Consider the following 24,826-nt stretch of genomic DNA (forward strand, 5'->3'; position numbering starts at 1 on the left):
AGAATTCAGTTTTAACAAATGCATCATTCATAAGAACATCTACTCTATAGCTCTACTCATTTTTAGTTTCCTGGTTTTGAATAGTCTTATTCCTATGATCAACAATAAACTTTGAGGTACGTCATTTCACTACAGCAAATGTCTGTTGAATTCGATGACTCACTCAGCACAGAAAAGCATTATATATTGGTTTATCAGTCAAAGATGGCATTTGTTTTGAGCCAGATGGGTTTTCTTGAAGAAATCTTTTAACTGGATGCAAATTTGATTGGACCTTAGCTTTCCTATCAGAGTTTCATATGGCACATACGCTCTGCAATATATTTGTATATGTTTGACATGATTTTAATAGAAAAGATTTAAAAATAAAAGGCTGTACTTTTCCTTTAGTTCATCTATTTGTGGTACTTGACTTTTTTTTTGTTTTAATGCATGCATCATCTTATAAATATATTTCCAAAACCTAAAATCTAAGAATATATTCTAAAATAAAATGTTACATAATAACACCAAAGAACAAAATCATATCTGACTATTATACCTAGTAGCAATGGGATAGAAATAGTTGATCTTAGACATAATATTCTCTTGGAAAAAAAAATTTCTTAACTCCTCTATTTTCTTGCATCCTACATATCCTAACAATTGGTAAGTCCTGAGATTTCTTCCAAAGAATGAAAATTCTCTTTTAGCAGCTATCATATCCAAAGACATCTTTTTATATCGTGCAGGCAATGACAGTATTGATCTAATTTATATCTTATGTTTAACTCTTACCACTTAATTCATTTTTCTCAAGGTTAAATACAGGCATATACTTATACATATATCCATATATATACACATGCACAGATATGTATTATTTGTTGTGTATTGTATATACCCATCTATTTGAAGTTTTAGAAAGATAATACAAGAGTGAAGAAACTGGGCCATCATCTGACTAAGGACAGAGATCTCCAGGAGGTGGGCTATTTTTGCCCTGTGGGCTTTCATTCATTGGGTGACTAATAGAGCAAAGAATACTTTTTGTCAGACTCATGATCTTGAGTTTGAGGCCACCGAAGTAGGTGGCTTGGGACACCTCTTGTCTTATGTTGAGACCTCTGAATAGTAGTACTCTAGCAATAAGAGCCAACCAGAAATAGGCAAATTCTCATAGGGACTGCAGTTTTATTTTGATTCTCTTAATCTCTATAATACTATATAGCAACAAATATGAACAAACTAAAGCCAAAGACGACAAATGAGTTAATTTCACAAACATAAAAGTAAGTAAAGGAACGCAGACAAAAAAAGAGCATAAATACTAAGTGACTATTTATTTTGACACACAAATTCAACTATAATGTTTAGGGATTCATTCTTAGATGTTAAAATTAGATGGAAAATCAAGAAAGCATTTATAATCAAAGTCAGAATAATGGTTCCTGGTAGAGTGTAAAGGCTTGCAGTTGAAGGGCAGACATAAAGAAATTTTGGGGAGTGCTGCCAATGTTCTATTTTTGGGTGGTAGTTACAAAGGTGATCACTTCGTGTTAAATTGCAAAATGTATTTTTTTCATTCAGACATTGGTGTTCATGTGTACCATATTTTGTTTAAAAACAATTGAACTATTTATTAAATCATGTTGTTCCCTACTGAAAATCTCCCAATAACCTCCCAATGTCTGTATCCTGCTTTCCTCCTGCTCATTTCACTCCAGGCTCATAGAGTTCCTTGCTCTTGTTCTAATAGACAAACAAAATAAACACCACCACCACCAACAACAACAAGAAAAATCTTTGCCCACTTCAGAATCTCTGCATTTGAATTTCCTTCTCTTTCTGCAACACACTTTTATTGGCTTGCCACATAACTGTTTCCTTATTCTTCATTCTCAAGTTAATTGCAGCTTTCTCAGAGCTGCATATTTTGACCATTGATTATAAACTGAAAGCTACCTACCAATTACTCTACATCACCTTATTTCCTACATATTGAAAAGCTCCACATGATGAAGTTAAATATTAAATATTTTGTGTGTAGATAGATAGATAGCTAGAGATATCTTTTACTTAATGTAACATCTATGATCGTAAGTATGCTTTTGGCCTTTATTCTCAGCACTGAATGAATCATCAGCCAAAAATAAATTACTTCAAAAGGGACTTTGTGCAAATTCTAAAGATTATATACTATGGACAGTATGAGAAGCCTAGGATCTAATTATATAATTTGGTCACCACAGCTATGCTGCTAGGCAATAAGGATGTTTATTTACTCCAGCTATCTAGAATCATCTTAGATCAATTTTCATATATATCCAGTGCCAATTTAAAAAATGTTGTTTTTTTTTTTAAACACGAGTAAAGCATTCCTTCCAGAGACATTATGAAACAAGGAAAGGAAATGCCTTACTTAAGGGAGTAATGGCAAAGTATTTCCTTAAATGACAAAGTTTATTTGTAATGTAATGTAATATAATGACATATATTGTCTTTCTTTCTTTTTTTTTTTTTTAAGGAATTGCATATTTCCTTTAAGGAAGTTTTCTTTAGTTGTTATGACTATTTTTCCCAAATTTAGTTTTTTTTTTTATTTTAGGAAGAATGTTTCACATAAAAGCATATTCATTCTTCCATAATAATAAATTGACATTAGCCTTGAATTGAGAAACTGTTTTCTTCCTGATTACTAATCTTTTTGACATTGTGCCTCTTTCCACTTCATTAAATAAAATAACTTACCTGCCATATTTACTATATGAACACTGGTTTACTTTCCCACTTAATTTTTTTTTTCTTTACTGTTTAATATTTCTTTGCTCAGAACAAACCTGGTCTTAGGCTGTACTGTTCTTGTGTTAAAGTTCAAATATATCCACTGAATCTCGGTACACTCTCTATTAACTTACTAGCATCAAAGAAAGTCAGCCAAAACAGGGATAGAAATTCCAAAGGTCAACTGTGACTTACACTGGAACACTGGCTCCGGGTAAACATTTAGTCATTCCTTTAGTTATGAAGAATGATGTGGTTCAGAGGCCTTCACGTGTAGGTGGCCTAGCTCTTGCTGCAGAATTTTCACGTACCTTGCTTGAAATTTTCATGAACTTTTTTGCCACCATGAAAGTCAATGAGGATTGAAAAAAGAATCTGTCAAGTATTAGAGGGGGAAAGTTATCACGTACACAGATAATGTAAAGTTTTAATGAAACCCTGGATTGGAAAATGGGCTTCTTCACTCTTGCTTATTTTTTATGTTACCTATCTGCTACACAGCTTCCTCTTGTAGAATTAACATCATATACACACATACAATACTTCATGTACACATACACCTCAAGCAAAGGAGGCTGCAAATATTTTTTTTCAGAAATAACAAATCAACCTTTAATTCTTCATGTTAAAAGTAAGTTTTATGTATTTGCTTCAAGTTAAAATGACTACTGTTCAGATGAATTGTCTTTTTATTTTTAGTTTATATGTTTTTTTGAGACCCACCTAGGCTGTCAGGGTCTACATTTAGCATCATTACACTCAGTTATTGTAAGACAGCTTATTTTTATAGTGCGGTGTTTATAGATTTTTTTTAATTGTATCATTAAGAGCATTTTGAATTCTGCAATATTCCCAAATTTTCTTGTCATAGTATACAACATTCCACAGTTCAGCTTTGTGTTAAGCCTCATAACATTCACTTATATCCATTTTTCTGCCTCAGGAGGCCAGGTAATGAGATGAGCTACAGAAAAAGAAATTGCTGGTTTGATATTTTTACATTAGAACCCAAGCAGATTATTTTCTTTTCAATTGCTAGCCAAGTTCAGTTCACAGATATTTCCACTGATAAGTAACATTGTCAGTTTAGTGTCTTGTAGTGATCTTACAGTTTATAAATGTCATTTTATTTTTAATTTTTAAACTAAGAAATAAAATGTCTAGTTCAGTATTCTGTGAATTTTAATGGTAATCTTATAGAATTTTCAATTTCTTGAAAAGTAGAAATTTGTCTCTGACAGTAAGCCTATTTCAAGCCTAATGATAGCTAGTAAGAGATTTATATAATTTACATTGGTTAGTTTTGAAAATATTACAAAACTATTTCTTTCTTTTTTTCTTTTTTCAGGCAAGGCAATCCTTGGTTGACCTCACAGATTGCAAGGACCTTGTCATCTTATAATCCCTTATTTTTTATTGTTTATGCCTGGTCTATGTGGTGTCTCATCCAAGTACTATCCAGGCCCACTCTTGCTTAGCTTCCGAGATCAGACGTGATTGGGCTTGTTCAGGGTGGCATGGCCATAGACACAAAACTATTTTGATGATAGACGCAGCCTCCAGTTTTGAAGTTTGCATTGTTTATTATTATTGCATTATCTGTGATTTTTCATTCACTCTAAGTACATACGTTGTTCATAAAAATATTGTATGAGATTGTTATCTCATTTCTTGTTTGTTATCCATTATTATCCACTAGTTAACTTAATCTATTTAAGCTGTATTTCTTTTTCTTACCCCATTATTTCTGATAATGTTAAGTAGAAGTCTAACCTCTGGTAGTTAGGTTTGAGGGTGACATAGGGAGAAAGGGCAGTCATGATTAGAATGAACTGATTTTTAAGCCAGTAAACTCTCTTATGTATGTAGATATATGTTTGGAATTACTGTTCAAAAGCTGAAATTTAAAGCTTTCTGAACATATTTAACAGCAGCACCTATTTATAGGTCTAGTGGTTCGTGATCCATCAGATGTCACAATTGCCACTAGCTTCAGGAATGAGGTCTCCTTGTCAGTTGTCTAACATATTGCATTGGTATGATTTCGAAGGCCCTGATTTGTCAATGATCCAATTATAGTAGTCATTCAGGTTTCTCAGTTTATAAGACAAACATTAGAAAGCAAAAGGTTCTATGGTAATTGTCATAGATCGATTAGTTCTTAACAGATAAGATTATTAGACTGCCAGTCTAATTGACTTTGTTTTTGAAGTAGTATATATTTAAATGTTAACCCAAATTATTTCCATTTTGCATGAGAATAGCAGAGAGCAAAAGCAGATAAATTTCCAAGGGTTAAAAAGAATGGATGAGACCTAGTTTAACTCTAGGACTTAATTTTGAAGATTAGATTTAGATATCCTAAGTTTTGCCTGAAATATAAGTGATTTTTTCTTATAGCTCATATTCCCAAGTAAGATTTTAAAATTAATTCTAAAGCAGTTAAAAATTTTGAGAAACTATTCACTTATTTGAAATAATTCAGTTTTATCCTAGTGGCGTTAACTCTGTGTGCCTGTGTTTGTGTCTGTGTGTGTCTGTGTCCGTGCGTGTGTGTTTGTGTGTGAGAGAGAATTGATGTAGCCAGTAAAGTAAGATGAAGAAGTTAAACAAGCTGGAATCAGCAAAAGGTTTAATTAAGTATAACACTAAAACAAGGTGAGCAAGAAAGGAATGAAAAAGATATTAGGGGAAAAGCAGAAGAGTTATAGGGGGAATTAATGATTCTATATTTGAGTTCTATGAAAGAGCTGAAAATAGTGTTTCAAGAGTATGTCCAGAATTTTAAACACTGTTTTTTTATTGACAGATAGTAATATCAATAATATAGAAATAGGTAGAATATTAGCTATTAAATGGTTATTTTATGTTCTTACTTGGGGTTTAATCGAATGATGCCTTTTCTCAGAATTTTTAGATAGCTTGGTTGATAGAGAACTGAAGCAAATGTTCCCTGGGTCTTTTGGCTTCATGCTTCAGAACGAGGCTTATGGTTGGTTTTCTTTCAAGAGTCGTTGTGTGTATTAGAAACCACACTGGCTTTGGAGAGAAATTAATTGCTACTCTCACTCTACTATATACCCTCTTTTTAAGTGTTAGCACTATTTTAAAAGCTGAGTCAGTTTTCTCAACTCTAATTTTTTTTTTTTTTATGAAGATGAGCATTCATGTATCCCTGTAATGTGGAGTTTGTCCTCAGCCTCATGTCCTTCTTGTCTTCCCCATTTCCCCCCACAAATAATCATTTAGTTACTACTATGTGCCAGGAACCCAGCTCAATCTCAAAAATATAAGAGCAAACAAAATAGATATGTTCCCTGCCCTCATGGTGTTTATAGTTTGGCAGGAAAGACACAAAAGCTAAGTAATCAGGCCAATAATTAGTTAATTCCATTGTAATTTTTATACTGAGATATGTTTTTGGCTTTTCAAAACCATCTAGTTACCCAACCAGAAACCTGAAAATACAAACATCTATCTCATTCTCATTGTTCAAGTGTCAGCTTAAAATTATGTATTTTCTGACTTCCCTAATATCTCAGATAAGGTGTGTTGCTCTTAGTATGTATTTATATATTATCATTACTTTCCCATCATAGCATTCATCATACTTTATTATTTTATTACTGGATTGATTTTTTTCTTTCTTTTGATTTAAATTTACCACATGGCTTGTCACATAGTATTAGTACAATAATATTAGTGAAAAAAATGGATAAATGAGTAATATGCTTAATTCTACGTTTGGAGTATAGTAAGAATCTAATATCTAACTATCTTCACTATCTCAAACCATACCTTTCTAATTTCTAAAACAGGAAAATTTTAATAGTATGAAAAATGCTTATAGTCATTTAATATTTTCAGATTTCAATTAATTAAAGTCTTCCATAGAAAATGATGTGATGTTGTAAGCTTTCATCCGAGACATTTAATTCTAGTTTTAACATATTTCTAATGTATGACTGCGCATATTAATTGAATAGTCAAATAACAGTAAAGGTTAAAGACTAGAGGATGTTCTAAATGAAAAACGAGCAGTTGGATGCTATATATACATGTAGAAAAAGAACAGCTGAAATTTTCTTATAATTAAAGAAATGTGTCCATATGTGTATAAATAATACACAAATCTTTACCATATACAGTATTGAATGCCGACTTATAAATCAGCTAATCTGTGGTGGAAAAAATCAATATCAATAGTTTATATGAGTAACAGTAATGTTAGCAGATTTAAAGCAAGGGATTTTTTTCACTTATATGCTGCTAACTATATCCACTGTGCTTTCCCCTGAATATCATATTGCATCATTGTTTTAGTGTTTTTTTCTTTTAAAATCATAATATTTTACTCACAGTTTTATATAAGATTTTATCTTTGTTCTAAATCATTCAAATATTCCGATATTGACATCTTTAAATTATGTGGAAGTTTCCTTAGCTTCAGCTTATATGTAAAAATAAATTTATCTAATGATCCTACTGCTTTAGGGCGTTTAGGGATAAATAGCAGTAAAAAAATTTTTTTAATAAAATACTTTGAAATAACATATTTCCTGATTGAAAGTAATACAAATTAATTTTAGAAAATTTAGGAAAATAGAAATAATGTAAAAAATGATTATCTCAGAAATGAGATAATCATTTTATAGATTTTATACATCTTATACATCTCATGTACATGTGTATACAAAAATAAAATAATAACAGTTTTTGTAGTTTTATTTGACTTTCTTCATATAATTTCATAACATAAACATTCTCAAATATTACAAAAATTCTTCAGTCATATTGTAATATATAAATATATCAAATCAACATTTACACTTTAAACTTATTATATGTCAATCATATTTTAATAAAAGTGAAAACATGAATGTAAAAAAGACTGCAACTGATAATTTTTAATGACTTAATAGTTTTAATGACTAATAATTATATTTTCAATATAATTTTAATGCCATGATTAGTTTAACCACTTGCCTAAATTTGGAATTTATATAATTTCCTTTTATGTAATGAATACATTTAGATATAAATCATTTCTCTATTCATTAACTTATGATAGATTTCTTTAATAATAATTACTAAATTAAAGGACTTGAACTTCTTTCTTATAGGATAGTTCTAATATTATCATTCTATTTTATGGCATAAATATATGTGTTCAGTTCATAAGGATACCCAAATTGCAAATGTAATTCTTCTTTTAATTACAAATACCTTTGTCAAATCTTACAGCCACAATAAAGTAATATTGAGGCATAAACATCTTTTTTAATATGTTGCATGACTTGGTGAGGATATGGAATTAGTTTTAAGACCACAAATATTAAACAATAGTTAAAAAGCTGTCAGGTAACCCTAGAAACAAATGTGAAACTGCAAGTCTTAAGGTAGATAAGGTGGAAATATATGGGTTACATTAGGGACATGAGAGAGGGACTGGGGACTATTAAACCTGTGGGAAGCTTAAGAAAAAAAACCTTAGAGACAGTGCTAGGGTAGAATATGATCTCATTTCTAGAATAAACTAAAAATGTGGGACAGATTTTTCTCAATTTCGCAAATAGATCTCTAACAGTCTATGTATTTTGTTCTACTATTTGAGATAAATGATCTGAATTTCTTCAGACTGAAATTTTACAATCATATTGCTTCCTTTGCAGGATTGTTGTTAGGATTAAATGAAATAATCTGCTAGAGGCAGAGCACTATCTCTTTTGTTCACCATGTATCTTCATGGGCTAGCACAATTTTTTTTTCAATTTCTTCAGTACAATTTTTTTAACAGTTGTATGTGAAAGCAAATACCACACTGATTAATCACCAATTTCAGGCAAAAGTGAAAGCCAGAGGGCCTCTTTTTTACGATTTAAAGAGATCTAATCTACTGCCAGAGAGCAAGAAGAGCAAAAGACCAGGTCTGGCATTTATTCATAAAAGCAGCAGACTTCAGAGAAGACTGGTCTCCTATTCCACGATCAGAACCCTGAGAGTTACGGTAGTGACATGTGAATATATGGATAGATGCAATTCAGAAATTAGATCTTCTAGATTCTCTCTAGGCCAGGAGAAGTGGCCTAACCTTTCTTTTTACAAGGTAATACCCATCATACTCCTACTTGAAGATCATATAGAAACCTGAAAAAATGCAAGTTTCTTATAAATAATCCTTGTTCTCCTCAGGATTGGCTGTCATCACCTCCTCTGACAACAAGACAAATATTAAGGGTCAAGTACCACTGTGACCAGAACAGGGATGCTATGGGACTGCTAAGAGAGGAGGCATCACTTTACTTGCTGAAAGATCTGAAGGAGGTGGGAGGGTATGCACGGCATGGATCCTGAGAGTCCTTGACAACAGATCACAGAATATACATTTACATACAGTAGTTAGTTGATATGGGAGCACTCTTCCGTGATACAGAATTTAAAACCCTGGCACATATTCTAGGAGATGGTGTGAACAGCTGCTGCTAGGATGGTTCTTGGAAGCTTGGAAAAATATGCAACTCATGCTAAGTGAGGTAGAAATTCCAGAACTACCATGGAAGATGGAGGAAGAGATCAAATGACTCAGTATATTGGCCATGCCCAAGGAAAAAAATATATGTACATAAGACTAGAAACACCAGCAACTAACGACAGTCTACAGGCTAACAATATCAAACAATAAGGAATGTGCCATGAAGAGCAACATTTGTATCATCAAGAAGCTCAGCAGTAGTTGTCTTTTATAGGCAGGATAGGAGATGACATTACAGAATTGGGATTCCTGATAAAAATAGTAATGATATAATCTCTAAATAACATACTAAGAAGTAGCACTTAGTAGCCAGAGAAAGTTAGGTGTTATTATTTCAAGAAGCAGGAAGATAGGAGAGGCAAACATGGAGTACAACCTTAAGAAAAAAGATAAGAGTAAATAAATAGAAAATAGAGTTCCTAAAATGAAACAAATGGGCAGCCACCAAGGGTGTTGCTTAATTCATACAACAAAAATAAATCAAAAATGAATGATCTGGAGGCTAAGGGCAACTTTCCGGCCTCTCCCTCTCACCACTCACCTCCCCCACAAAAATCACCATCTCTCGCCCAGTTTCTAGACCTGAGTTGATCCTTAGGCTTGTCTGAAGACTATTTATTGAAGTATGAGGGAAATCTCTAAGAGGATGGACTTGGCAATACTATGAGAGTATCATGTAGTAATCCCCCTAGTTATTTTCCAGAAGGACCTAAGGCCATTTACTCAAGTGACTACACATTAAGTAAAGGGGACTATACAGAACTTTTGAGAATTGTTGCATTCAGAGTCAAAATTGAAATTGATACTCTAAAACCCAAATTGATCCAATAGCTCCCTTAATAAAATAAAGTCATATATAATCCAGATAATAAATAGAGTTTTGACCTGCATCTGACCCACAATAGTTCACAGACCCAGCAGGTGGTCTTTTAAAAGATCTCCCAAGATATTATTGGAGTGCATATCCTTGGTAATTGGCAGATCTTCACACTGGTTTTTGTCCTGTATATAAGTGCTATCAATGATCACCACCCAAAAAGATTTAAAGAAGGCAGAGGAAGTAGTCTCTGGCATATCCCCATTTATGACACAAGTCTAGCACCTATAAAAGAAAATATAACATGGCATATGACAGTGGATAACTGCAAATCTTATCAAACAGTAATCCCAAATATATTTGCTTTACCAGATAATTGGAGCAGAATAACATAGCCTTTAGTGAGAGGTGTGTAGACACTGAAATGGAGAACGTATTCATTTTTATCACTTTCAGAAAGAAGAATCAAAATCAGTTTAAAATCATGTAGCATAGATAACAGTAAACCAAAGAGTCTTAGTTTGGGGCTCTGTTAACTCTCTTGACCTCTATCATAATGCATTTGGAAGAGCCTGCTGTCATAAGCTCAGAAATCCACTGTAGGATGGAAGTAGATCGGACATGAGTAAGGCCAGAAAGCATGCAAAGTTGTATGAAAAGGTGGCCCCGACCCCCACGACTGCTGAACCAGCACTCCTCTCTCAGCTCCCCACTATGATTCTTATGATCAGATGTCAGAGAAGGAAAAAAGACCGGTTCATGATGGTTTGTTCTGTTGTATTAGTGTGCATCAAAAATGGGCTGCTGTTCTACTACAATGCTTCTCACAAACAGCAGTAAGGGGAAATTCTTTAACAGGAGAGTTCTGGGAAGCATGTCTGGAAAGAGGAACTCAAGGTAAGAATATGCATGGACTCGAGTATATCTAGACAAGGAGCCCCAAAGACTCTCTGTATGGATTTAAAGGAATGGGAACAAAGTCTGACGATCTCTATACAAGAGCAATACCCATCAGAGAGCTTTTTCCACAATATAACCTGACAGACAGAATGACTCAGCTAATTGATCATGAAAACTATATAATCTCGTCTTGGCCGAAAGTAGAGCAAGGGTATATTATAGCAAAATATACTGGTTAAATTCCTACAGCCACCAAGAAAATGCTGAACTGATAGAAAAGTGGAATGCCTTTTAAAGACTCAGGCAAAGTATCAATCAGGAGATTATACCCTGTAAGAGTGAGATACAACTCTCTAGACATAGTATTCGCCCTAATTTAATAACCGCTGTGTGGTGTTTTGTTCCCAATAAGTAGAATGCATGGATCCAGGAACCAAAAATAGGAAGTACAAGGGGTCTTACTTACCATCACCCCTACTGACTCACATTGGGAATTTGTAAGGGAAAAAATTCTTCCAGCAGGAGACCCAGTAATAGTCCTGTTGAACTTTAAGCCTTGGCTGCTACCTAGTCACTTTAATGTCCCTGTGCCAAGAGACCAGAAACTAAGAAAGGAGCCATCATGCTTGCTGAGGCAATGGACAATATGTTTGATGTTTAGGTTATCTACAGTGACCTTAAGTGACCTGTTTTAATGAATAAATAGCTAAATGCAGCAGCCATGGGCTAGGAAAGATGATGATCTGGACAAATCCATCAGAAAAGCTGCTCAGATCAGCAGAGTTATAGCTGAGTGAGGCGGGGCTAGAATGATGGTGGTGGTAGAGGACAATAAATATTATTTGTGGCTTCCAGATTAACTGTTGCAACAGGGACAATTTATTAACACATCTCTTATAAGTTCCCCAGCAACTAAATCCTAACTTGAACCCTGGAGAAGTTGTCTCCAGCTAGGGCAAACTCTATGAAGCAATTAGATAGTCTATCGTTCCACCCAAATCCACATTTTATGGCCAAAGCACCCAGCTCCTAGTTTCTAGAAATATTAGTTGCTGGTCACTTCATAGCTACCCACTCACTGGGATTTGTCATCTATCCCAGGGAAATGCCTCAGCCATATCTACTTCCCCTTTTAGAAGGCACTTATCCAGTAAAAAGTTGATGAGAATATTCAGAACTCTAACCATCTTTACTCAATTCAGGACAACTCTAAAGGGTTGCCCCAGGTTTTGGAGAATCACTTCAAGGCCTCAGTTGCAATGTATTTGTGGATCTGCTTCTTCACCTTCCCAAATCTGACTTCCTCACTCCTCACACGTGTCACTCCTGAGATTCATCCTCAGTATATTTTCTACATGAAACTCTGTCCCTCAGAGTCACAATTAGCTTCCAAGGAATCCAATCTAAGATATTAGTATACCTGAATTAAAGGAAATATGAAGATAAACGTAAGGGAGATTGAGACTAATAATGATAATAGTAATGTTTTATGGGATTGAAAATATATGTATAACAAAATGTGACAAAAATATCACACATCAGGTGATGATAAAAAAAGTATATTTTAGACTTGTATAAGTCAAGGATACATGCTTCAAAATAATGTATAAATCACACACACACATCAAAAGCCCTGTGCAATAATGTTCAAAGCTCCAAATTGAAAAAAAAAAAAAGTATACTAATATGATGAATATTAAGTAATGAAAACATGAAATTAAAGAAGCTAGACATGAATAAATACATGCTATATAATTCCATTTGTATAAAATTTAAAACATCCATATAATAGGAGTCAAGATATTGAGTAGTGCATGTGTTTGGAGGGTTTCAGCAGGGTTGGTAATGTTTTATATCTTGATCTGGAAGAGTGGTTACATAGATTTGTTCACTTTGTCAAAATTCATCAAGTCCACATCTATGATGTGTGCACTTTTCTGTACAACTGTTACAGTTCATTAAAGAGTTCAGGTTTTCAAGAGGGATAACAGTGTGACAGGGAGTAGGGCATGAAAGAGGATAGCATGATATTTTAGAAACACAGGAAGGGAAAGCCTCTCCCAAGAGAGCTTATTTTCACAATGACCTGAAAGAAGAAAGGCAGAAGCCATGTGAAACTCTGTGAAAATGTGAGGTAAGAATATTTGAAGTAGAGGGAATAGCAATGCAAAGACTTTGAGACGATATCAAGTCTGGTGTATTTGAAGAACATCAAAAAGGTAAATAGGGCTTGAGAGTGAGTGAAAAGGAGAGCAGTCGCAAATCTGATTGGCTGGGCACATATTAAACTACTGAGTGAATGACTTATGTGCACATTAACATTTCTGTCCTTAACATGATTGTTCTTTGTTATTTATCCATTAAATATATATATAGCACATTGAAACATTTTAAAACCCTATCTACTAGACTTAAAATGAGGGTAATCAATTTGCTCAATTTAAGAGCTAAGTCTCATTTCATCTAATATTTAGTTTTTTCCATCCTACACATTTCTGATGCAGACAGAAACTGTCAGTTAAACAAGAAAATAGGTAAGTTGAGGAAAAAATTGTTAATAAAAGCATAATCTGTTCATTCACTGATCATTTATGGAAAAAGTTATATGCACATTTATATATACATATAAAAGGCTTATAGAGATAATGCTAGATTTAAGACATGATACCAGCAACAATGGAAACTGATCAATAGAAAATCATTCTTTAAAGAGACATTAGTATAAAAGACCTAGTGTTGTCCATCAAGAGCAAGCAATGAGATCTGAAACAACTGAAACTTATTCTTAGATGGCAAAAGAATATGAACAGTGATTATACTTTCTACACTTTACTAGAGCCTAGACATCCCATACTCTAACTCTGTGAGTTTTCCTTTTTAACTAAAAAACAGAAGCGTCGACACCACCAACAATAAAATATTACATGTAAGAACAATAAAATAAAAATTCAGTCTTGAGTCCATGCAAAAAACTTCCCTGAAAATTATGAATGACCTATGAGACTGCATCCCTGCTGCCTACAAAGAGTTGTTCAAAAAGCAGGAGGAACTAAACTTTAAATAAAATCACAGAACTCCTTCAACTTTCTCTTTCTTACTTAGTTTATGTTAAAGGGCCATAAATCTTGTTGACACTTATTGCCACATCTATTGGCACACAGTCAGCACCAGTTTGAAAAGAGTTTTGCAGTCCGCTAGGGCCCATTACCTGTCCCTTGTCATCTCATATATTTATTTTCACCCCAGCAAGAAGCACCTCACAATGTCATTATTTGTTAGGCAGCTTATACTTTCCTGTACAATGTACTTGAGAGAGGGCTCTTACAAACATTTCTGTGAATCACATGTAATGTATTGTACCATCTTAAACTTAAACAATGCTATATGTCAACTATATCTCACTTAAAATTGCAAAAAGATATGTATCTCAGATACATATACAGTATTGAAAAAATTTCCTACAAATCTTCAGAAGCTATTGTCTTCTGAGCCATAAATAGATGTAAATGTGCTAAAATGGTCAATCAAGAGAGTGTGTTGTTCAGCTACTGTGGCAGGTTCACTATACGATGGGCCTTCTCATTTGGAGGAGGAAAAGTCATGAAATCTGAAGATTGCAGTATCCTCAAAGGATGACATGTAATGGAAGAAAAAGAAAGGAAAACAGAAAAGAAATTCCCTTCTTTTACCTAGTTTCATTCTCCTTTTCCCTTGGGATAATGGGATAATGATTTGTAGTTTAGAGAACACTTTGATCTTTCTCACATTCTTTTCTTTTAAAACAAAAATAAAATCTCCCTTTCTTCGTACTAAAGCAATGCTTTGCTTACTGGTTTTGTGACTGGAACTTTCAAAAGAATTTGTGTTCAGGTGATGTTTTTCTTCTATGCATCATTTTAATATCTGTATGCCTGTTAGCCTTTTCCCGTAAATGAAGTCAGTATATATACATAGACACATAGACACACACAGACACACAGACACACACATTCACGAACACAAACTGTCACTACATATACATGATCAAGGCATTTGTCTGAGTACGTACAAGTAAATATCTTGATTTATTGAAGTCTACAAGAAGGGTTTAAAATCTCAAAAAAATTTTAGGTTAACTCGACATTAATGCCTACACCGACACATTTATTTTATTTTTGTTTGTTTGAAAACTAAGTGGTTTCTCGACTAGCAAAAGAAGTTCAATTTTAGTATCTACTATAAACGGCATTCATTCCCTTCCTCAAGAATGAAAACACTGTTATAGTTCTTTGTTAAATGCTGACTTTTGTATGAATATTTGAATGAAAAGTAATTCTTGCAAAGGTAACAAAAAACATTCAGAAATCAAACAGCAAAAATAAAAAAAAAGAAAAAACAAGGAAATCTAAAAGTCTATCTTAAGATAATTCAGATAAAGGCCTTATGAAATCTCTTTAAAGAAAAATGTTTCATTAATAAAAAGGACAGAAAATACATTAGTGAAGAATTTTTAAATAATTTCTAATTACAAAAATGTACAAAACCTCAGATTCAACCTCCAACTCAAAATAGCACTGTTAATGTCAGTATATTTCAGTTACATACTATTAAAATGAGACATGCAGATTAATTCATTTTATATCTCCTAGAGCTCTTCAAATCCTACACACGCTTAAAATTCTATTTAAATTTGATACAATTACTGTCTTAAAAATCAAATAGCATCTTTCATAGTTTTATATTGGAAAGATATTGACTCCTTTCTTCTCACTAGGCTCACTAGCTACCCTTGTACTTCAGGCTTGGTGAACTGGCCAGGGTGTTGTTAAGACTACGATATAAGGACTCTTAGGGAAGAAAGTGCTTATATCAAATATAGAAAGCACGGCAAAATCATCAATGATTAATATATTATTTCATTATTGCTCACTTACTTACAAGAGATTTCAGAGTTAAGGTATTCACTTACATGTGACCATCATAACTTTCTTCACAGAAACATGTTCAAATACGAAGTAACAAGTCTCAGACCTATTTTCTTCCAACTTACATTTTTATGCACATGACTCCTTATTTAATTTTGAAAAGACATTTAATCATGAATCCCATCAAGAATCTTTCTTGCAGGAAATCTAAAAATAAACATTCTTTGATATTGATTGATTTTCTATCTCTTATTATCATACTACCAAGCTACTCTGAAAATATGAATGTGATACTTAATAAGAAAATACACTTTATGTAGTTTTTTGGACGCAGAAGTATATATTCTCAAGCATCAGTAGGGAAAAAAGTCAGTATGCTAATGGCTTTAATTATCAAAAGTGACAAATTTAAATCTTTGTGCATAGCAGAAAAAGATTCTTAAATACTTTGTTATTCAATATTTTTGAAAATATTATGTTTGTGTTTCATTCACAGAAATTAAGTTCTACAAATAGCAGTTGATTCTTTCATTAAATCAGAACCAAATTACTGATTTCAGTATTAATGGTTAGCTTTGACATGTTTAAAAAGGGTAGAAAATACTTAATAGACCTGTCTTCAACCCTGAAATGAACAACTGTTCAGGGAAATGAAATTGTTCAAAGATACATTTTCTTTCTGCCAATCTGTGAAATATAATATAATTATTCTCTTTTAATGAATCTCTCAATGAGGAATAATCTTTCAGAGCTTGAACAGGTAAAATATAATGATAATAGGAGCAGCTTTGTAAATAAAAGGATGGAATGAAATTTGTTATTTTGTGCCATATTATGAGATAATTAGAATAACAGTGTGGCATTCATCAGGCATTTGAACTTTCTCAAAAAAGCTCCCTAGGGCTCATTTAAATTAGTCATGTTTATCCATGGAGATTTTTAGTCTTATTTCAAATGATTGTCACCTCGTAACATTCGGGTTTAAATTTTTAGCTTATTCGGATGTACTTTACAGTAGCTAATACATACTGCCTAAAACAGATACCAATCTTCCCTGTCTTGAGTTCATAATTCCACAGTTTATCAAAGGAAGTGGTATACAAATGTTTTTATTAAGCCAAGAAAATAATTATTCAGTGTGGAGGGAATGGTGATCTTTATAAATCTCTATCAATTTCTACAAAACACAGTTGGCTGGATACTGTCCAAGAAGCTACCATTTATATGTTAACTAGTTATATATAATAAAAGACTATATTCAATGAAAATTACATTCACGGCAATGGAACCTCTAGTTGTTAGCTCCTTTGGTTAACTCAAATTCATACTGTTCACAGACAATTTAGTAGATGGTGGGATTTGACTCAAGAAATAGGTCTCTTTGCTCTACTGGACCTATGGTATCCTCTGTTAGTGAGACAAATATGTGCAAGAATAACTGGGTACTAGATTGTGATGGTTTCATCACATCTACTAAGGTAACCAGAAAAACAAACAAACAAAAATCCTTATAAATAAAGAGAAGTAAAATAAAAGTCTAATATCTCTCCTGAAATGGCTTGAAATCTCTAAATAAGATGTCATTCCACAAGATGGTGCAATTGAAGTTTAATTCTCAATGAAATTATATTTTTGCTTGGTTATTATTTTCTCTCCTGATGGAAAAGAAAACATAGTTTTTAACACCAACAGAAAAAAAAAATAGAACTGTGACTTATGTTTAACAATTTATGAAGTCGATTTCATGTCTTTTTGATAGTTCTTTCATGTTATTTTCTAAAAAACCTTCCCTAATTTATTGTAATATGTCTTGATTATAGGAAAACTTATCATGAGTTCCCTGTAATAAATCTATTATGTGAGCTTTAAATCATTACCCTAACATGACAAGATTACTACAGGGCTTTATATTTAGGAAACTTCTATGAATAGAGTTTTGTATTTGGAAACTTTATGTGACTACTATTTGAAAGCATGCTTTACAAGCGTTATTTAATTAGCTGAGGCTTTACAATCAGCCAATGTTTATTTAATTTGTTTTATATTTCCACTACTGTATGAGTTAAACATTTAAAATTATAATGCAGTTTTGCCTTGGCCTAAAATTATAATAATGACCTGCCATTATTTTCAACAGATGTGGGATTGGATACTGTCACCAATGTTAGACATCAACAGTGTAGAGAAAATAACCTGTAAAAGCATTTATATTTTTCATCTTCCTCTGAAGTTACAATTAAAAGCAATAGCTAGAAATGTAGAGGGTCTCAGAACAGCATTAGCATTTTGAAAATAAGGTATTTTCCCTCAGATGTATGAGAAGGTAACAGCTGAGATTTAATTTAAAAATGCAAGTAAATGAATTCCTTTTCTTCTCTTGCATCTATTAAATTGATTGCCAAATCATATATTTTTCAATAGGTGACTTATACTAAAAACTCATTTTTTTCAAGTTTTCCCAGATTCATTAGTTGAAAGCAAGTTGCTCCTTGTTCTGTTATTCCCACTTAACATGTTCTTTAGGTTTTCTCCATTTTTCTAATTTCAATTTATTTTCAAGACTAAGCTCTTAATAGCAATGATCTCATTTATATATCAGAAAACATCACTTTCCTGTTTAAATGATTATTAATCTATTATATCTCAAATGCTTTTGTTATCTTACTAATTTTATTATAAGAATTTCTTGAATTATATTGCATGTCATATTTTGTTTTGAGAATTATATTGCATGTCAAATTTTGAAAATTTGACTGTTGAACATGGGGAAAATAGCAATGCCAGCCACATAAAGATATTAAATATAGCTCCAGAAATGATATAAGAATATTCTAAAGATTGTCATTTAATGTTTTAATTGTTCCTAAAACATTAATTTATTCAATTTATGATTCCTGCTTTCCAAATTTCTAGGAGGCTAGCAGTTTCTAGGGAGTTTTTATGACAAATTTCATAAATGCTTCTTCATAATACATATGCTTTTATAGGACAGTTAGGCCAAAGATAAGAGTACAAGGTCTTATATTTTGAAATACATTTCTATTTTTACATATAAGAAATATGTTCTATATTCTCTAATTTCTTTTTATTACTGTTTCATAAACTTTAGAAGTATGACTTTTGTAAAAACAGAAAAAGAGTCATCAAATTAAGATATCCAGGTATATGATGCAATCTTCAATTGTATATAGAAATTTTTGTATTTAGATAGCTTTATTAAGTATGTGCTATTATATACATTTCCCATAGCTGGAAAATTTCAAAGGAGGTAGTTTAAAAACACACAATTAGGAATTCATTTTGAGACATCTCCTTAAAAATTACTAGATATCAAATGTATGGACCTATTTTCGACCAATGAAATTATCATGGTATTAGTATATCTAATGCTACTTGTTTGTTAAATGCAACATATATTTTTGTAAAATGCAACATCTCAAATGCCATGATGTTTTTTCAACAATTTTAATAGCCAGGTATGATAATGCAGCATGAAATCCTTTTCTTGTTTCTAAATTTAATTGATTTAATCACTGGATTTAAATGCTTGGAAATTGTTCTGCTTGTCGGTGTTTGAATGCCAAATACATCATCTAAAGTTCTAAAATGAATGTTCCAGTTATATTTAGACAACTGAAAACACTGCCTTCTAAATTACCCTAAATAAGCCATAGAAATATCTAGAAAAATTGATAATAATGGATGACAAATGTCCATTACTATCAAATTCAAATAAGCATAACTTTTACACAGTATAGAAAGTGTTAGTCTTATTATTTAAAAGCTCTTTGTGCAATTATCCAGGCAATACAATACATAGTACATGTACATAACTCTCAACTCTCCTAGAACTCACCATTCCCACTTTAAAGATGTAGACATCAGAGCCAGTAACCTTATTTATCTTCAGAGGCAAAATAAATTCAAGTTTTGCCAAGCTTTCAAAGACATCAACTCATTTATCCTCTTTGATCAATTTAGCTTGAATTGACTTTTTTCTCCTATTTCTTGAGAGTTTTCAAAAATGATATTAATAAAGTCATTTGATGTAGAGAGATTCCTTGACAGCCAGTTAGATACATAGTCTCTTCTCTTTGGCTCCTAAGAAAAATCAGGGTTTTAGTCTTCCCTAATACAGTTCACAAACATCAAATAAGATAGGATAGGGTCATGTGTAGTGTAAATTACATAGAAAAGCTTATTTTGGGGGGAACTGGTACACAAGATGACGAAGAATAAAAACATTGTCGACATTAAGTATTCAAAATCAGGGCTATGCAAATGATATGAAGCTGAATTAGCCTGGTGCAGTTTTCTATACTTTAGCCTTTTTGCCCCACCTTCATAATTTTTGCCATATCCATATGCCTCCTGTTTTATTGTTTACTTGTGGTTTTAACTCTATCTTTACTTAAAAGGATTTATTTTAAAAATAAATTTAGATTATAATTATAACTTTTTTTAAAAAACATCCCTTACTATAAGAAAAAAATTGTAATAGTAATTATGAAAACAATTAAACTCCAAAATAGTCATATATGTACTGCTTAAACCATCTCAATTTTCCCTCAGTGGAGTGCTTTGGGAAGTTCTGCCCAAATAAAAGAATCGGCATTGGTAAAGGGGAATGAAATCATCAAAAATTTCATGGACGACATCATATGCTAATTAGTTTTTAAAATACAGTTTGTATAATGGTTACCTGGCTAGCTGCATCCATATGTGGGTTAGATCATCACCTACTTAATGAGGTTTTAAGCAGAAAGCCCAGCTGTTTCTGACAGTACTTCCCTTAGCTTTGGCAAACATTTGAAACTCTATAACTTGAATGTAATTACTTTTACTCAGTGGTTATCGAACTTTCTAAACCAGTCAAGCATTTTTTAAATCTTTTTCAAATGAAGCAGTCTTTTAAAACCCAGTAAATAAAAAAATTATAATTTTATTTGAAAAATAGATTTTAAATTTTTAAATTGCTAACACTTTCGATACACATAGTAAATCTATCAGAACAATAAAGTCATTTTAATGAAGACAGTTGCCGTGTTACAGGCATCCTATTGATTTCTGCATTTTGTTTTGGTTTTGTGGTATTGAGAATATTCTGATCCAGACAGATTACTAATCATAAATGGCATGAACTTTTACATCTCACTTGGCCGTCTTAAACCATTTTGAGTTCATTAATGGAAATTGGAATAGCTGGACTTATATCTTCAAAGCTAAGACCATTAGAATAACTAAAAACTGCTCACATTACTTGAGAGATTCTCATTGTTTGGTTAAAACATTTTTCTCAAAGTTGTCTTTTTAATACCGTTCTTCAACCTTTTCAAAACAAATGTATGATACGATGTTATCTGCTATCTAGTTCAGATGTTCACTTGACATTTCAATTAGTCGAATTAATATAATTCAGCATAATTAGCTAAAACTTTATTTCAACTTTGTTGCTGGACCTTTAGCTGCAGTTGTGAGCATGATTATATCTCAAATCTGTACAAAAGTACACTTGATATATAAACCAGTACAAGCTTTTTATTTTTGGTTGCTAGATTACTAATGCAATTTCTTTATAAGCAAACAAATTTCTAAAAGGTGATTTCCATGTTGATTTAAAATATTAGCACTGTTACCTGTTTTCATTGCCATTGACTGGTATGTTCTGTTTACTGCTTGTGCCAATCCAAAGTACCTGAGTTTGTGGGCCTTTTAATTACATGTGCTGTGGTGGCAATGTACCCATTTGTACAATTATCCTGGTTAAATATACAAAGATATATATTTTTAAATGACCACTGCCGAGCTACGGACTCTAGTTAATATCATAGGTATTTATTTATTAATTTATGTGTGTGTGTGTGTATAAATGTATACATGTGAATATGGAAATCTATCTTTTTAATCTATCTACCTATTGATTGATGGAAAAGGAAGAAGAGGAGGAGGAAGAATAGGAGATGGAAAGAAAGTGTTTTTGATCTGGTAACAGAATTTAATAATTTGAGAATCATTAGTATAAAAAATAATTTTATAAGACACACTTTAGTATGTTTTTATTACCTTTTTTTATTGTTCCAAAATATGGACATAATGCGTATGAACTAAGTTTTTTACAGAACCTCTGAAGAATTGCAGTTATAACTCAATGGAACAGTTTGAAAAATAATGGTTTAGCTGAAGGCCTTTATTTCTTTTAAAATGCAAATATCTCTACTTTCATCTGCAATCAGTCATTTATGCATTAATGTGAATAAATTTATTAGACATCTTTCTGAAGCTTAGATTTAATTCAGAAGAGGAGGAAGCAAAGATGAACTCAGCAACTGAAAGAAATGGGAAAGATATGATTTAATTAAGGCTGAGAGCACTGGAGATCTACTTGGCCTACCTCACAATTTGCTTAAAGACCATGCTGTCCATATATGATACATTTATTTGTGCTAAGAAAGAAAAGAAAGAATGAGAGAGAGAAAGAAAGAAAGAAAGAACACAAAAGACAAATGCACAGAGAAAACATCCACTGAATTAGATGAATATAAGTGTGAATGTTTCAGAACTGCATGCAACTGTTTTAGACTATTTTGCTGGAACAACAGTGTAATTAAATGAATTACTTATAATTTTGGTCAACTCAAATTAAATCGACTATAAAATTTCCAACCAATAAATTTATTAATCGAAGATTCTGATCATACGCTGTGTCCTCAAAGATTACAAGCAAATTTTTTTGTGCAGGAGTCCCAGATCATGTACAGCACAATATAAATGAGAATTTAATGTTCCAAACCTAATCCTGTACCTTTGGTCTATGACTTTTAAATTAAAAAAAAAAAAAACTTGTAAACTTTTTTCTTAATGAAAATCTTTCTACTAAATAAAATAATTTATCTTTATTATAAAAGTCTAGTTATGTATGTTTCTCCCATTCCTCCCCAATCAAAAGCTTTCTAAAGTTTATAGAAATAAGCATCCATTCCAGTAAAGTAAAAAATTTAAACTTCTGAATTTTTTATGGAGGCATATTATAAAAATTGGTTGTTAATATTTTGAGAAATTGCTTCCTGAAAAGAAGAAATTTACATTATTCAATTTTTCATTTCTTCACTTATATATTTTCTAAAAGTGAAAGATATTAATTTAAATCTGTGTTAAAGATACATGTTGGACTAGAATTACATTTCCCATATTTCATTCTAAGTCAATATTTGCAATAATTTTGTGTAAATTTGAAAATATATTTAGATTTAAAATGCTGATTGACTCACATTAATACTATTGTTTTTCCTTCAGGAAATTGAAAACAAAATCAAATAATAGAAATATTTACCATTTAGGAAAGGGATACATGCAGATATTTAAATAGTAAATTTCATTCTTCATTATCAAGTACGACATTTAAGAATTAACAGAATAAATTTGAAATCAAAACTTAGAAGCATTTTGAGATACTTTTGGCTACTGTGTTGCAAAATATATCAAAATAAAAACACTTTCTTCATAAATTTAATTAAAAGGAAAACCTGATTAATATACGAAAGTCTATTTTTTTATATTCAGCTGATAAGATCATTTTTAGTAATGAAATTACACTTATTTGAACTAAAACTAAACGCAAACTACAAGCATAGTCAGATAAGAGAGGTGGGGAAAAGTTGAGCCAAATTGGTTATAAACATGCTTCTGTTCTTGCTCACACAATGACCTTTAAAAGCTCTAATTTCTATTGTTTTTCTCTGTCTTTGTACTTAGAAAAAGTACTCCTAAGTCACAAACCATGTAGGTTCTCACTTTCTTCTTTCCCAAGTTTATGGAAACTTGGTCCTAATAGTTTTATAGTAAAAAACAAAAGGATAGAATGGGAAGACAAACTGTTTCCTATAATTGCGAGCACTGAAAGTCTTTGACAAAACTTCAGGCTGATTTGTCTGTGCCTTACTTCAAATGCATATTCCTGAAAAAAGCATACAAAGGGGAAGAGTGAGGCCAGTAAATGGCATGCCTGCAGTAGCTCAGTAGGGAGTGTACATACACTTGTCCTGGTGGAGTATAGCTACGAGTCAGAAATTTTAACAGCTCAGTAGGTGAATACAGTTGGTACTTGAGCACCTAGAATCAATTCAGATACATATCTGTAACATCTACATGTAAAAGACATGGCATATATTTGGTATGTACTGACCAAATATAAAAATAATCCTGGAAATTATTATATATATAAATCTTTTTTATCGTATGGACTATATTACTATGTTATATATACTCATTGCTTCCTTAGGGAGAGAATATTTAAGTTTCATCTTAGTATGGCCCTTAAACTAATTTTAATACTTAGATTCTTTTTTTGTTGTTAATTTTCTTAGAAATCTACGGTTACATTTAAATATAAATACAATATTAATAATAACTCTAGAAATTAATAATTATACCTAATTCCCTTCATTTTAAATTCATAGAACATGAACCTACTCATTTTTTCTATGTTTTTCTCCTTCAAAAAAACATTTCCTTCATGTTTTTACAGCTATAATGTTTATAATAAAGCATTTTAATTAATTTTTTATAAATTTACTTGTATTAAATTACATGACTCTTCTGGATTTACCTCTTTAGGATTACCTATACATTTAAGGGGCATCAAAATCTACCATTGACAGGTTTTAATAAGCACTTCTTTCAAGGGGATACCTAATACTTTCTCCAACAATCTCTGTCACCCTTATAGTCACCAATTCTATATAACAGAAGTCACTGCTTGCTAAATGAAACTTGAATCAGATATCTGAAGACACCAAAACATAACACTATTTCCTATCACCATCAAGCCTATCAACCATCTTTATACTTTATTAATTAAATAATTAAATATATATGTGTGTGTGTGTTTGTATGTGTGTGTGTGTGTGTGTG

At 31.9% G+C, this 24,826-nt stretch overlaps 1 protein-coding gene across 7 annotated transcripts in view; it reads right to left on the reverse strand.

The window, feature by feature from the left end:
* Nucleotides 1-24,826, reverse strand: part of DGKB (diacylglycerol kinase beta) — a 581,858-nt gene that overhangs the window by 118,562 nt on the left and 438,470 nt on the right. The gene's annotated exons all lie outside the window — the stretch shown is intronic.

Source organism: Pteropus medius, unplaced genomic scaffold, assembly GCF_902729225.1.
Source record: "Pteropus medius unplaced genomic scaffold, Ma_sr-lr_union100, whole genome shotgun sequence".
Lineage (NCBI taxonomy): Eukaryota > Metazoa > Chordata > Mammalia > Chiroptera > Pteropodidae > Pteropus > Pteropus medius.